The sequence below is a fragment of the Carcharhinus amblyrhynchos genome, chromosome 13, assembly GCF_965287045.1.
Source record: "Carcharhinus amblyrhynchos chromosome 13, sCarAmb.v2.hapA, whole genome shotgun sequence".
Lineage (NCBI taxonomy): Eukaryota > Metazoa > Chordata > Chondrichthyes > Carcharhiniformes > Carcharhinidae > Carcharhinus > Carcharhinus amblyrhynchos.
In genome coordinates this window covers 24827518-24839724 of record NC_137336.1, presented here as the reverse complement: position 1 = coordinate 24839724, position 12207 = coordinate 24827518, and the positions used below count along the sequence as shown (strand labels likewise).

At 44.3% G+C, this 12207-nt stretch overlaps 1 pseudogene across 1 annotated transcript in view; it reads left to right on the top strand.

Moving 5' to 3' along the window:
- Positions 1 to 236: 236 nt before the first annotated feature.
- Positions 237 to 12207, top strand: part of LOC145351774 (organic cation/carnitine transporter 2-like) — a 36181-nt pseudogene continuing 24210 nt past the window's right edge. Inside the window, exons 1-3 of the transcript XR_013888452.1 lie at positions 237 to 696; positions 3714 to 3817; positions 8014 to 8168. The product of XR_013888452.1 is annotated as an organic cation/carnitine transporter 2-like (transcript). The remainder of the gene's footprint in view (positions 697 to 3713; positions 3818 to 8013; positions 8169 to 12207) is intronic.

The window sequence follows — 12207 nt, the reverse complement described above, 5'->3', positions numbered from 1 at the left end:
TACATTTTAAAATGATTATTAATTCCTTGTCAGGGTTCAGTATAGCAAACAAAAGGAGAAACCTTTGGAATGATGTATCCTCTGAAGTTGCAATAGAGAATGTGTTTTTCCTGCTAGAAGAATACAAGCACTTCAATGTTGACAAACCAGTTCTTCATGAAAAGAAGAATACATTGAGACTAGGAGGAGCTCCAGATGGAGATCGGTAATGTATTTACAGGTGGTAATTGTACTACTCAAGAGTGCAGTTGTGCAGTGATCTCTCCAAAGTAATTCACTGTCAGTCTCTTCCCTGCTGTCACCAACATGCAGGATTACGATGAAATCACCGTTTTCCTCGGGGAATGGGGACCTTGCCAGAAAGCTATCTTCTTCCTCCTGAGCCTCAGCATCTTTCCCAATGGTTTCTGCGGATTGTCCATAGTTTTTGTCGGGGATATTCCAGAGCATCGCTGTGTAGTTCCTGGGAATCTCAATCTGAGTGAAGCGTGGATCAATAGGACTATCCCGCTGCAAGTGGAAAAAGGCAAACTCCAGCACAGCGAGTGTAGACGGTACCGGCTGGATGTGATCGTGAATCTTTCGCAGACGTTGTCCGACCCAGATTCCTTCAATATGTCTGAGCTAGAACAGGAGCCCTGTTTGGATGGTTGGAAGTACAGTAAGGATCAGTACATCTCCACCATAATCAGCGAAGTAAGTGGCTGAAGGAACACAGTCATTGCACTGGCAGTAAGGACTCTGAGAATAGATTGTGAGAGTAACTAATATGTTTTCTAAAATAGGATGGAATTGGTCCAAACATGTCCAAGAACCTGCAATCCTTTATCTTGCTTAACCCGGTCAAGATCTATTTTATAGTTGAACTTAGTTTTGGGTTTCTAAGTATTTGATTCAAATTTTAATTCATTTTTTAACTTTATCTCCCTCTGAAATCAAGGTTACTTCTCAGCTGTGAAGAGTGGGAAGCAGCTAATGCTTTAGCTGGTGATTGCAGAGAGCAGTGAGTGGGACCTGAGAGATGCCCAGGTCTATACTCGTTGGAGTTTAGAAGGCTGAGGGGGGATCTTATAGAGACATTTAAGATAATGAAGGGGATGGATAGGGTAGAGGTAGAGAGATTCTTCCCGCTTAGAAAGGAAGCAGGACTCGAGGGCACAGCCTCAAGATATGGTGGGGGGGGGCGGGTGCAGGTTAGATCAGAGTTGAGGAGGAGCTTCTTCACTCAAAGGGTGGTGAATCTCTGGAATTCTCTGCCCATTGAAGTGGTGGAGGCTACCTCGCTGAATATATTTAAGACATGGATAGATAGGCTTCTGATAGACAGGGGAATTAAGGTTTGTGGGAAGAAAGTAGGAAAGTGGAACTGATCCACTTCAGATCAGCCATGATCTTATTGAATGGCGGGGCAGGCTCGAAGGGCTAGATGGCCTACTCCTGCTCCTATTTCTTATGTTCTTATGTACTTAAGCCGTGTGGGCTCATACCAGCAAGTTTGGGAGAGAGTTGTTGAAGTTCCTGGTCAAATGTCTAATTGATCAACTTTCCCTCCTCAACCATTAGCCTCACTGTCAAAGCACTTTCCCCCCCCATAACCTCAGGGAACGATTTTACCAAAAATTCGCGCCCATTTTCGGACGTCGGGCCTTTATCACGATCTGCACCCGAATCTGAGCAGATCGCGGTTTTGCCAACATCCAATGCGGGTGCGGATCCGGTCCGTAACCGAAATGGGTGGCCCAACGATTTAAATGCATTAGCATGCATTTAAAACAATTTAATGAACCGTGTGCCCAAATTTACCACCAAATCCTGATTTACCTTCTTCTGTTCTGTTCCAGATCAGCACTTTTAGCAACCTGCTAAATAAAAATCCAAAGCTGATTTCTATTTTGCAGGGGAGCCTCCAAAACTGCTTCAGAGCTTGCAACGGCTCTCTGACCCAGATCATCTTCTGGGAGGGCGGGGGGTGGGGGGCAGGAGGAGGAGGTGGGTCAGAGCATCCTCTGGGGGCAGGGGGAGAAGGAGGAGGCAGGACAGATGTATCTTGGGGGGCGGGAGGGGGGGGCGCGAGAGGGCTGATCATTGTCTGGTAATGCGGGGGGAGGCCAGATCACTCACTGGTGGGAGTCGTTGGGGTGGGGGGGAGGGGAGGGGGTGGGGGGGGTGTGGCGGATGGATCTCTGGTGGCGGGGGCATTCGTTTCTCCGGTGGGGAGGAGGGATCACCCGCAGAGTGGCAGCAGACCTCACTGCCCCCCCAAGAAATCCATCCACCCTTCCTGCCCCTCCCCACAGTGCGCGATCGGGCCTCCCCCCCCACCACCACCAGACAACGATCAGCCCTCCTGCCCCCACCCCAAGATACATGTGACTCGCCTCCCCGCCCCCCCCGCCCCCGCTGGGATATATTTAACTGCAAGACCCCAGACTGATTACAGCTCCCAGTTCAGTGAATTGCATTAGACAGGGCGGCAATCGATTATTAACTGTGCTTGAAAATAGTCTCCACTGCCCAGGATTAGCATGGGTTTTTTGATATAGATTGATAAGAATCTCCTCTCTATGAGAAATGCCTGCAAGGTTCATTTGTCTGATCAAAGGTGTATGTCAGTGATCTGAGACAGCTAGTTTTTGTTTTCTGCCTTCTTTACAGCTCTTCAAATAGTGAAGCAGTGACGTCCCTTTGCAGCAAGATCTAGACAACATGTAGACTTGAGCTGATGAGTGGCAAGTGATTGTCACACCACACATGTACTAGACGATAGATATCTTCCACAGGAGAGAATCTAAACATCTCCCCTTGACATTCAATGGCATTTCTGTTACTGAAAACCTCACTATCCGGTGGGTATCCTCTAACCAGTAACTGAACTGGACTAGCCGTATAAACATTGTAGTTGTACAAGCATGTTGGAAATAGGAAATTCTGCAATGAGTCATTCACCTCCTATCTCTTCCATCTACAAGTCAGATATGTGATTGAATATTCTGCACCTGCAGCTCTAACAACACTAAAAATCTGATACCATCCAGGAAAAAGTGACTGATCGATTGGCACCCATCCACCTCCCTTAAACAGTAACTCCCTCCACCAGCAATGTACAATGCCAACAGTGTGCACTATCTACAAGATTCACCACAGTTATTTGTTGAGGTTCTGTCGACAGCACATTCCAAATACATGACCTCTACCACCCTGGAGCACAAGGGCAACACCTCCATGAGAACTACCTGTACGTTCCTGTCCAAGCTTCACACCATACTTGGATCTCCATTCTGTTCCTCCATTATTGGTGAATGGAAATCCTGAAACCTCCTCCTAAAATCACCTTGAGTGCACCTGCAACAGATGGACTGTAATGATTCAAGAAGGTGACTCACCTTCAGGTTCTCGAGGGCAATTAGAGATCAGCAACAAATGTTCCTTTGTCAGCGATGTGCATATTCAATGAAATAATTAAAGAAACGTGGTTCAGGGTCAAATTTGGTTTAATAACACCCCTGTGAAACATCTTGGAATGATACCTGTGATTATTTTTACAGTCACTGATTAAAGGTTCCATTGGCACAACTGATATTGCTGCAGTGATCAAAATGGGCTTTTCCCCTATCCTGTTTGGGTATGATCATTTAGATCCAACGCCATGAAACAGCTTGTTTGTAAATATCCTAAACTAATTAGGGAATTTTTCATTTCTTTTTGCATTTCAGTGGGATTTGGTCTGTGACAATGACTGGAAAGGACCGTTTGCTATGTCAATATTCTTTGTGGGAGTGTTGTCCGGTTCCTTTATTTCTGGACAGTTATCGGATCGGTAAGTTATTTCCATTATTGAGCTCTGCGAGAAAATGTCTTCAACACAATTGTCTCCGACCCAACCAAAGCCAGAAATGTAGTGCAGAGAGCATTGATAAAATAGGTGCTGAGTATTCACCTTGTTGTTTGTGTTCCATTCCCCCCACAACCGCTATTTTGTTTCATGACGCATGTGAGCACTTACTGCAAGCAGGTAGAGTTAGTCCTCATAAATAATGAAAATTCCAGATGTGGTAACATCATTCACACCCCAAAGAAATTTTCACCTGGGATTGTGTCAATTGTGAGCAAAACCGATTGTAGTGGAAAAAGCTATTTCCAGAGCTGAAAAGAAAGAGCAAAATAATGCTTTTTCCCACGTTAGTGGATTCCCTGCAGGCCCAGAGGAGTAGGGGTGACCTGGTAGGTAGCACTTTGTCTCTGAGTCATAAAGTTATGAGTTCAGTGCACCTCCAGGACTGGAGCACTACAATCTAGGCTGACACTGCAGTGCTGTTTGTAAGAGCTTACCATGTGTTAATTACCTGTCTTATTTTCTACATTACACAGACACAGCTTCAAAAGTACTTTGAGACATCTAGTGCTATATAAATGTAAGCCTTTCTTCTTTTTAAGCTCAAAAGAAAAGCTTGGTCCTTCACACTAGCTGGGCCGCCTGGCCTTCCCCTGGGAGCAAGTGGGAGGTGGCCCTGGAAAATGCTGATGATAAGCATACAATGGTCACACGGGCTTGCTAGCTGCGTCAAGTTTGCCTTCCTTTCCTCCCACATTCACATCACACAAATGCCCCAATTTAATCTGGGGCTGGTGTTTATTTTAAAAATTGTTTAAACTGTTGCCCATTGATTCACTCCTGTGCTGGAGGTGTAAACAGAGCAGAAAATATGAGTTGTGAGGAAAAAGTGAAAAACTAACTACATTGTACATCAAATTGATTCAAATGGGCATCCGGTATGAGTTTATAAAGCCTGATGATAGTAACAGTTTTTATAAATACATAAAAATGAGAAGGCTGGCTAGGGTGAATGTTGGACCCTTAGAGGATGGGAGGGGGGATTTAGTGGTGGGGGATGAGGAAATGGCTGAGGCCCTGAATAACTTTTTTCCTTCGGTCTTCACGGAGGAGGATGCAAATAGTTTGCCGAGTGTTAACGATGGAAAGATGGTAGGCGTGGAGGGCCTGAATGAGATCATAGTTACTAGAGAGGTAGTGCTCAACAGACTAGAGGGACTGATGGTGGACAAGTCCCCAGGACCGGATGGAATGCATCCAAGGGATCTGAAAGAAATGGTGGAGGTGATAATGGATGCCTTGGTGATTATTTTCCAAACCTCGCTGGATTCCGGGGAAGTGCCGGAAGATTGGAAAACGGCTAATGTTACGCCGCTATTTAAAAAGAGTAGCAGACAAAAGGTAGGGGGGTTAGTTTAATGTCTGTTGTAGGAAAAATGCTTGAATCCGTAATCAAGGAGAAAATAGCGAGGCATCTTGAGAAGAATTGTTTGATAGAGCAGACGCAGCACGGTTTCGTTAAGGGGAAGTCGTGTCTGACGAATTTATTGGAATTCTATGAGGATGTGTCTAGTGCGGTGGATAGAGGGGAGCCGGTGGATGTGGTGTTTCTTGATTTTCAGAAGGCATTTGATAAGGTGCCACACAAAAGGATGTTACAGAAGGTTAGGGGGCATGGAGTTGGGGGTAGGGTGTTAGCGTGGATAGGGGATTGGCTGTCAAATAGGAGGCAGAGAGTGGGTGTCAATGGGTGCTATTCATATTGGCGGTTGGTGACTAGTGGAGCGCCCCAGGGTTTGATGCTGGGGCCTCAGCTATTTACCATTTATATAGATGATCTGGAGGAGGGAACTGAGTGTAAGGGGTCGAAATTTGCTGATGACACAGAGATTGGTGAAACGGCAAATTGTGCGGAGGGTGTGGAAAGTCTGCAGAGGGATCTAGATAGGCTGAGCAAGTGGGCGAGGACCTGGCAGATGGAATACAATGTTGGCAAGTGTGAGGTTATCCACTTTGGTAGGAATAATGGTAGGAAGGACTACTACTTACAGGGCGAAAAGCTGCAGCATGCTACAGTGCAGAGGGACCTGGGGGTCCTTGTGCATGAGTCGCAAAAACCCAGCCTACAGGTGCAGCAGGTGGTCAGGAAGGCAAATGGGATGCTGGCCTTCATAGCGAGGGAGATTGAATATAAAAGTAGGGAGGTCTTGCTGCAACCGTACAGGGCACTGGTGAGGCCGCAGCTAGAGTACTGTGTGCAGTTTTGATCGCTGCACCTGCGCAAGGATATTTTGGCCTTGGAGGGAGTGCAGAGGAGGTTCACTAGGCTGATACTGGAGTTGAGGGGGTTGAGCTATGAGGAGAGGGTGTATAAACTGGGCTTGTACTCGTTAGAGTTTAGAAGGATGAGGGGGGGATCTCATTGAGACGTATAAGATGATGAATGGGATGGATAGGGTAGAGGTGGAGAGGTTCTTCCCGCTCGGAAAGGACAGCAGGACTAGAGGGCACTGCCTCAAGATAAGAGGGGGGCAGTTTAGAACGGAGTTGAGGAGGAACTTCTTCACTCAAAGGGTGATGAATCTCTGGAATTCTCTGCCCGTTTAATATAAGTGGTTTTAGAGGCTTGTTTTCAAATTGGAGGCCTGTGACCAGTGGTGTGCCTCAGGGATTGGTGCTGGGTCCACTGTTACTTGTCATTTATATTCATGATTTGGATGAGAATATAGTAGGCATGGTTAGTAAGTTTGCAGATGACGCCAAGATTGGTGGCATAGTGGACAGTGGACATAGTGAAGAAGGTTATCTCGGATTACAATGGGATCTTGATCAATTGGGCCAGTGGGCTGACGAATAGCAGATGGAGTTTAATTTAGAGAAATGCGAAGTGATGCATTTTGGTACATTGAACCAGGGCAGGACTTGCTCAGTTAATGGTAGGGCATTGGACAGAATTACAGAACAAAGAGATCTAGGTTTATAGGTTCATAGTTCCTTGAAAGTGGAGTCACAGGTGGACAGAGTAGTGAAGAAGGCATTCAGCATGCTTGGTTTCATTGGTCAGAACATTGAATACAGGAGTTGAGACGTCTTGTTGAGGTTGTACAAGACATTGGTAAGGCCACACTTGGAACACTGTGTGCAGTTCTGGTCATCCTATTATAGAAAGGATATTATTAAACTAGAAAGATTGCAGAAAAGATTTACTAGGATGCTACTGGGACTTGATGGTTTGGGTTATAAGGAGAGGCTGGATAGACTGGGACTTTTTTCTCTGGAGGCTGAGGGATGATCTTATAGAGGTCTATACAATAATGAGGGGCATAGATCAGGTAGATAGTTAATATCTTTTCCCAGAGATAGGGTAGTCTAAAACTAGAGGCATAGGTTTAAGGTGAGAGGGGAGCTATACAAAAGGGTCCAGATGAGCAATTTTTTCACACAGAGGGTGGTGAGTATCTGGAATAGCTGCCAGAGATAGTAGTTGAAACGGGTACAATTTTGTTTTTTAAAAAGCGTTTAGACAGTTTGATGGGTAAGATGGATATGGAGGGATATGGACCAAATGTGAACAATTGGGACGGGCTTCGGGGTTTAAAGAAAAAGGGCAGCATGGACAAGCATGGCTGAAGGGCCTTTTCCATACTGTTAACCCCTATGACTAATAAAAGGAAACCCTATTCTTCAGGCTACCCAGCTGGTTGTCAATACCACTTGTTGGCTATTTTGTTGCAGTTGCTATTGTCACTCAACAGATCAACAATGATTCTACATGGGGTGTTTTTGAGGGTCAGAATCATGACTGTTACCTTTGACTCCATCCCAAGCTTGCTCCCTCTTATATTAATGGTAGTGTTTTGGGTGTAAACAGAAGTTACAACCCCAATAAGGCATTCACAATCCCTGAGGCAAGGTCCCAAATGAATTCCCAAACTTTATGATGTATCCTTCCCCAAGATGTGGCAGTTGTCTCCCATCAAGATCCTCCTGTGTCTGTAAATGTCCGTGGGGAAATTTGTGTTCAGGTGGATATACCTGGGAGTATATAGATATTGCGTGTATGCCACTGTATAAAAATGAATAACTTCAAGTGCATGTGAATAACTGCAAACATGAGATTACGTGCATGTAGCAAGTATACTGTGGTTGATATTTCAAACTTGGTTTGTTTTGCCTTGCAGGTTTGGGAGGAAGATAGTTATGTTTGGATCTATGGCTGTACAGACTGGATTTAGCGTACTGCAGGCATTTTCTCCAAACTGGGAGATATTCTGCATTCTCAATTTCTTTGTGGGTCTTGGACAGATTTCATATTTGCTGGCTGCCTTTGTTCTTGGTAAGTAACTACATCATTCTTTCTTTTTGTTAGCCCTTTCTTCAATATCACTGATAATTCTGTCTTTCTCAACAAGTTCTGGTCTTTGCATATTGGCCCAGAAGGCTGGTAGAAAACCCATGAAATTGTGAAGCTGAATTTTCTTCCAATTCCTTCCTGCGGAAAAATGGTTAAAAGAATTCTGAAACACAACAGGCGGCAAAAATGTTCCTGCTGGGAATAGGAAGCAGAGGATTATTGAGTTATAGAAAAACAATAGAAATAGAACTGTGAGCGACAATTAGAAAAATTCAAGTTGACAAAATAAAAACTGGAAAAAAATTTCTAATAACATAAATCAAACACATTAAAATTCTTGGCCCCTCTGACCCGCACACTGTACCTCTGGCAGCATTGCTGCAGAAGGGCCCACATCAAGTGGACCTGTCCTGCTGTTGGACAGGAACTTCTAAGCATTTCATTCATATCATTTGAATAGCTGGAAGAAAGTCATTGAGAATATTTAATATTTTGTGCTTAACCTCTATTTCAAACCCACTTACTTATTTTGTTGTTTCACCTTTATGCCTGCCTTTCAGCTGTTGTGACACTGAAATCACACTTTCTTGTAATCCTTAAGAACAAAGAGTATAGAAAAATACAGCACAGGTACAGGCCCTTCAGCCTTCCAAGCCCGTGCTGATCAGGATGCTGTGACTAAACTAAAAAAAAACTTGTTCCTTTACTTGGACCGTAACCCTCTATTCCCTCTCTATTCATGAACCCATCCCGAAGCCTCTTAAATTTGCTAATGTGCCCGCTTCCACCATCTCCATTGATGGTGCGTGCCTGTCATGCCTGTCCTGTCCAGGACAGTAAAAAGTCTGACAACACCAGGTTTTAGTCCAACCGATTTATTTGATAGTAAACTCACTAGCTTTCGAGAGGTTTCCCTCTTCTTCAGGTGAATGGAGAGTTCTGGCCTCAGACAGAGCATATAAAGCACAGACAGTTTAGAGATTACTGATTAGAATGAGAATCTTTACACCTAACCTGCTGTTCAAGTTCTAAAGTGGCTGACAATGTGTGTGGAAGGAGCACTGATCACAGGTTAAAGAGATGTGTATTGTCTCCAGACAGTACAGTAAGTGAGGTTTTGCAAACCCAGGCAAGTCACGGGGATAACAGGTAGTGCGATATGAACTCGAGGTCCCTGTTGAGACCGTCCTCATGTGTGCGGAACTTGGCTATCAGTCTCTGCTCAGCGACTCTGCGCTGTCGTGTGTCGTAAAGGCCGCCTTGGAGAATGCTTACCTGAAGGTCAGAGGCTGAATGCCTAAACCTGGTATTGTCAGACTTTTTACTGAGTTTACCCCAGTCCAACGCCAGCATATCCACATCATGTCCTGTCCAGGGACATGCCTGTCCTGCGCTTCAATCAACTGGCCTTTAAAAACCTCCAACATGCCAGAAGTGGACTTACTCTCAAATAGCTGCTCCCAATCCACATTTTCCCCAGTTCCTGTCTAACTTGAAAGCATTTGGCCCTCGCCCAAATAAGCATCCTCACCTTATCCATGACTACCCAAACCTTATGGACTTATGGCCACTAAGACCAAAATGCTCCTCCACAGAACCATTGGTCATCTGGCATAGCTGAGTCCGCAATACCAAGTGTAGTGTGGTCCCCTCCCTAGTTGGATTGTCAACGTAATGTGTCAAAATACTCTCCTGAATGCATCTAACAACTTGCTCTCTATCTGAACCCTGGCTGTAAGGGAGTCCCAGTCAATATGGGGGAAGTTAAAGTCATCCATCACAACGACCCTACTTTTTTCACATCTTTCCAGTATCTGACTATACAACTGCTCCTCTATCTCCTGCGGGCTGTTGAGAGGTCAAGAGTACACACCCAACATTATGATTTCACCCTTCCTAATCCTGAGCTCCTCCCATGATGCCTCATTACAAGATCCCTCTAGTGTGTCCTCCCTCAGCACAGTTGTGTCATGCTCCCTAATCAGCAATTCAACTCCTCTAGATATTTGGCTTAGATCCAAAGCTTTTTTCCAGGTTTCTGAGATCACTCTATTTATATATCATTGCATTTTTGTGTACTCATTCCAGCATTTCCCTCTGGCAGGATTGGTACAGATCAATTTCCCTGTTTATGTTGTTGTCTTAAATATCTTATACAGACACTTTGACCAGTTTATTATAGTTACTCAAGTTTCTACTTTATGACACAGACAAAGGACTTGGTTCAAACTTAGGCTTTATTAAAAAAAAAGTTAAAGAACCAATTTTTATACAATAGATTAAGTTAACTTTCCCCAAAGTAGGCTAATTGCCTGATAAATAGATGATGAAATCAATAGGGTGTTGGATTCAGTTCACTGAATTCATAGTGACAGAACAACTCAACATCATCTTAGAATCATAGAATCAATGGCATGGAGGCAGGCCCTTCAGCCCAAACTGGCCCGTGCTGACTAAAATGTCCACCTAAGCTAACCCCATTTACCTGCATTTGATCTATATATCCCTCTAAACCTCTCCTATCCATGTATCTGTCCAAATATCTTTTAAATGTTTTCAATGTCCCTGCCTCAACCACTTCCTCCAGCAATTCATTCCACACACGTACCAGCCTCTGTGTAAAAAAGTTGCTCCTCAGGTTCCCATTAATTCTTTCTTCTCTTCACTTAAATCTATGCCTTCTAGTTCTCAATTCCTCAATCCTGGGAAAAAAAAACTGAATGTATTCACTCCATCCTCTCATGATCTAATACACCTCCTTAAGATCAACTCTTGGCCTCCTACGCTCCAAAGAAAAAAGTCCTAACCTGTCCAGTGTCTCCCTATAACTCAGTCCCTTGAGTCGTGGCAATATCATTGTAAATCTCTTCTGCACTCAATCCAGTTTGATAACATCTTTCCTATAGCAACGTGATCAAAACTGAACACAATGCTCCAGGTGCATCCTCACCAACATCCTGTGCAACTGCAACTTAACTTTCCAATTTCTATAATCAATGCCCTGACTGATGAAGGCCAGGATGCCAAAAGCCTTCTTCACTACCTTATCTACCTGTGATGCCATCTTTAGAAAACTGTGCACATGAACTCCAAGGTCCCTCTGTTCTCCCTAAGGTCCTACTACTCGCCATGAAAGTGCTAAATTGATTGACTTTCTAAAATGCAATGCCTCACACTTACCTGTATTGAACTCCAATTGCCATTTCTTAGCCCACTTTCCCAGCCGATCAAGATCCTGCTGCAATTTTTGATAACCTTCTTCATTGATCCACCTTTTAGCATAAACGAGGATCTTGCACATCTTCTTGTGTCATCCCAGGTCACAGTAGAATTGGTGGAGGCTTTGCTGGAGTTTGTCTTGAATATGGCTGCTTTTATTACCCTCCCCCCCCCCCACTTGCTTTGAATGTTTGCTTGTTTTCAGCCTATGTGGTGATAGAGCCAGGGAGGTCACAACACCCATTGAGGTTAGGCCAAATCATCCTAGTTGTACATATCTCTTTAATAGCATGGAGTCTGGCTGAAATTAGGGAATGCACAATGACAATCCCTTCCGGCCGAGTACCTCTGGATATGTTTCAAGCTATTATGACTCTTCTATTGTTAAGTGTGGGTCTCTCTATTCAATCTGTAAGAGGTCTGTATTCTGGTTTCACGTCATGATGGCTTCCCTATTGTAAAGCTGAAGTGCCCATGTTCAAATGTGAGAAACTTCTGGTGTGTGACCCTGTTGGCTTTTGACCTGTGGTAACCTCATAGAAGCAGTTTTAGCTTAATTTAAAAGTGTCCAATTTTATGTTGGGCCTAATTTCTGACACCAATCAAACAGCATGATGAGCTGGTAAAATCACCCCCCCAGTCTTCTAAGCCAGGGTTTCATTCTGGGATCAAGGTAGGTAATGGCTTAGTGCTATTATCACTAGACTATTAATCCAGAAACTCAGCTAATGTTCTGGGGACTTGGGTTCGAATCCCGCCATGGCAGATAGTGGAATTTGAATTCAATTAAAAAGAATCTAGA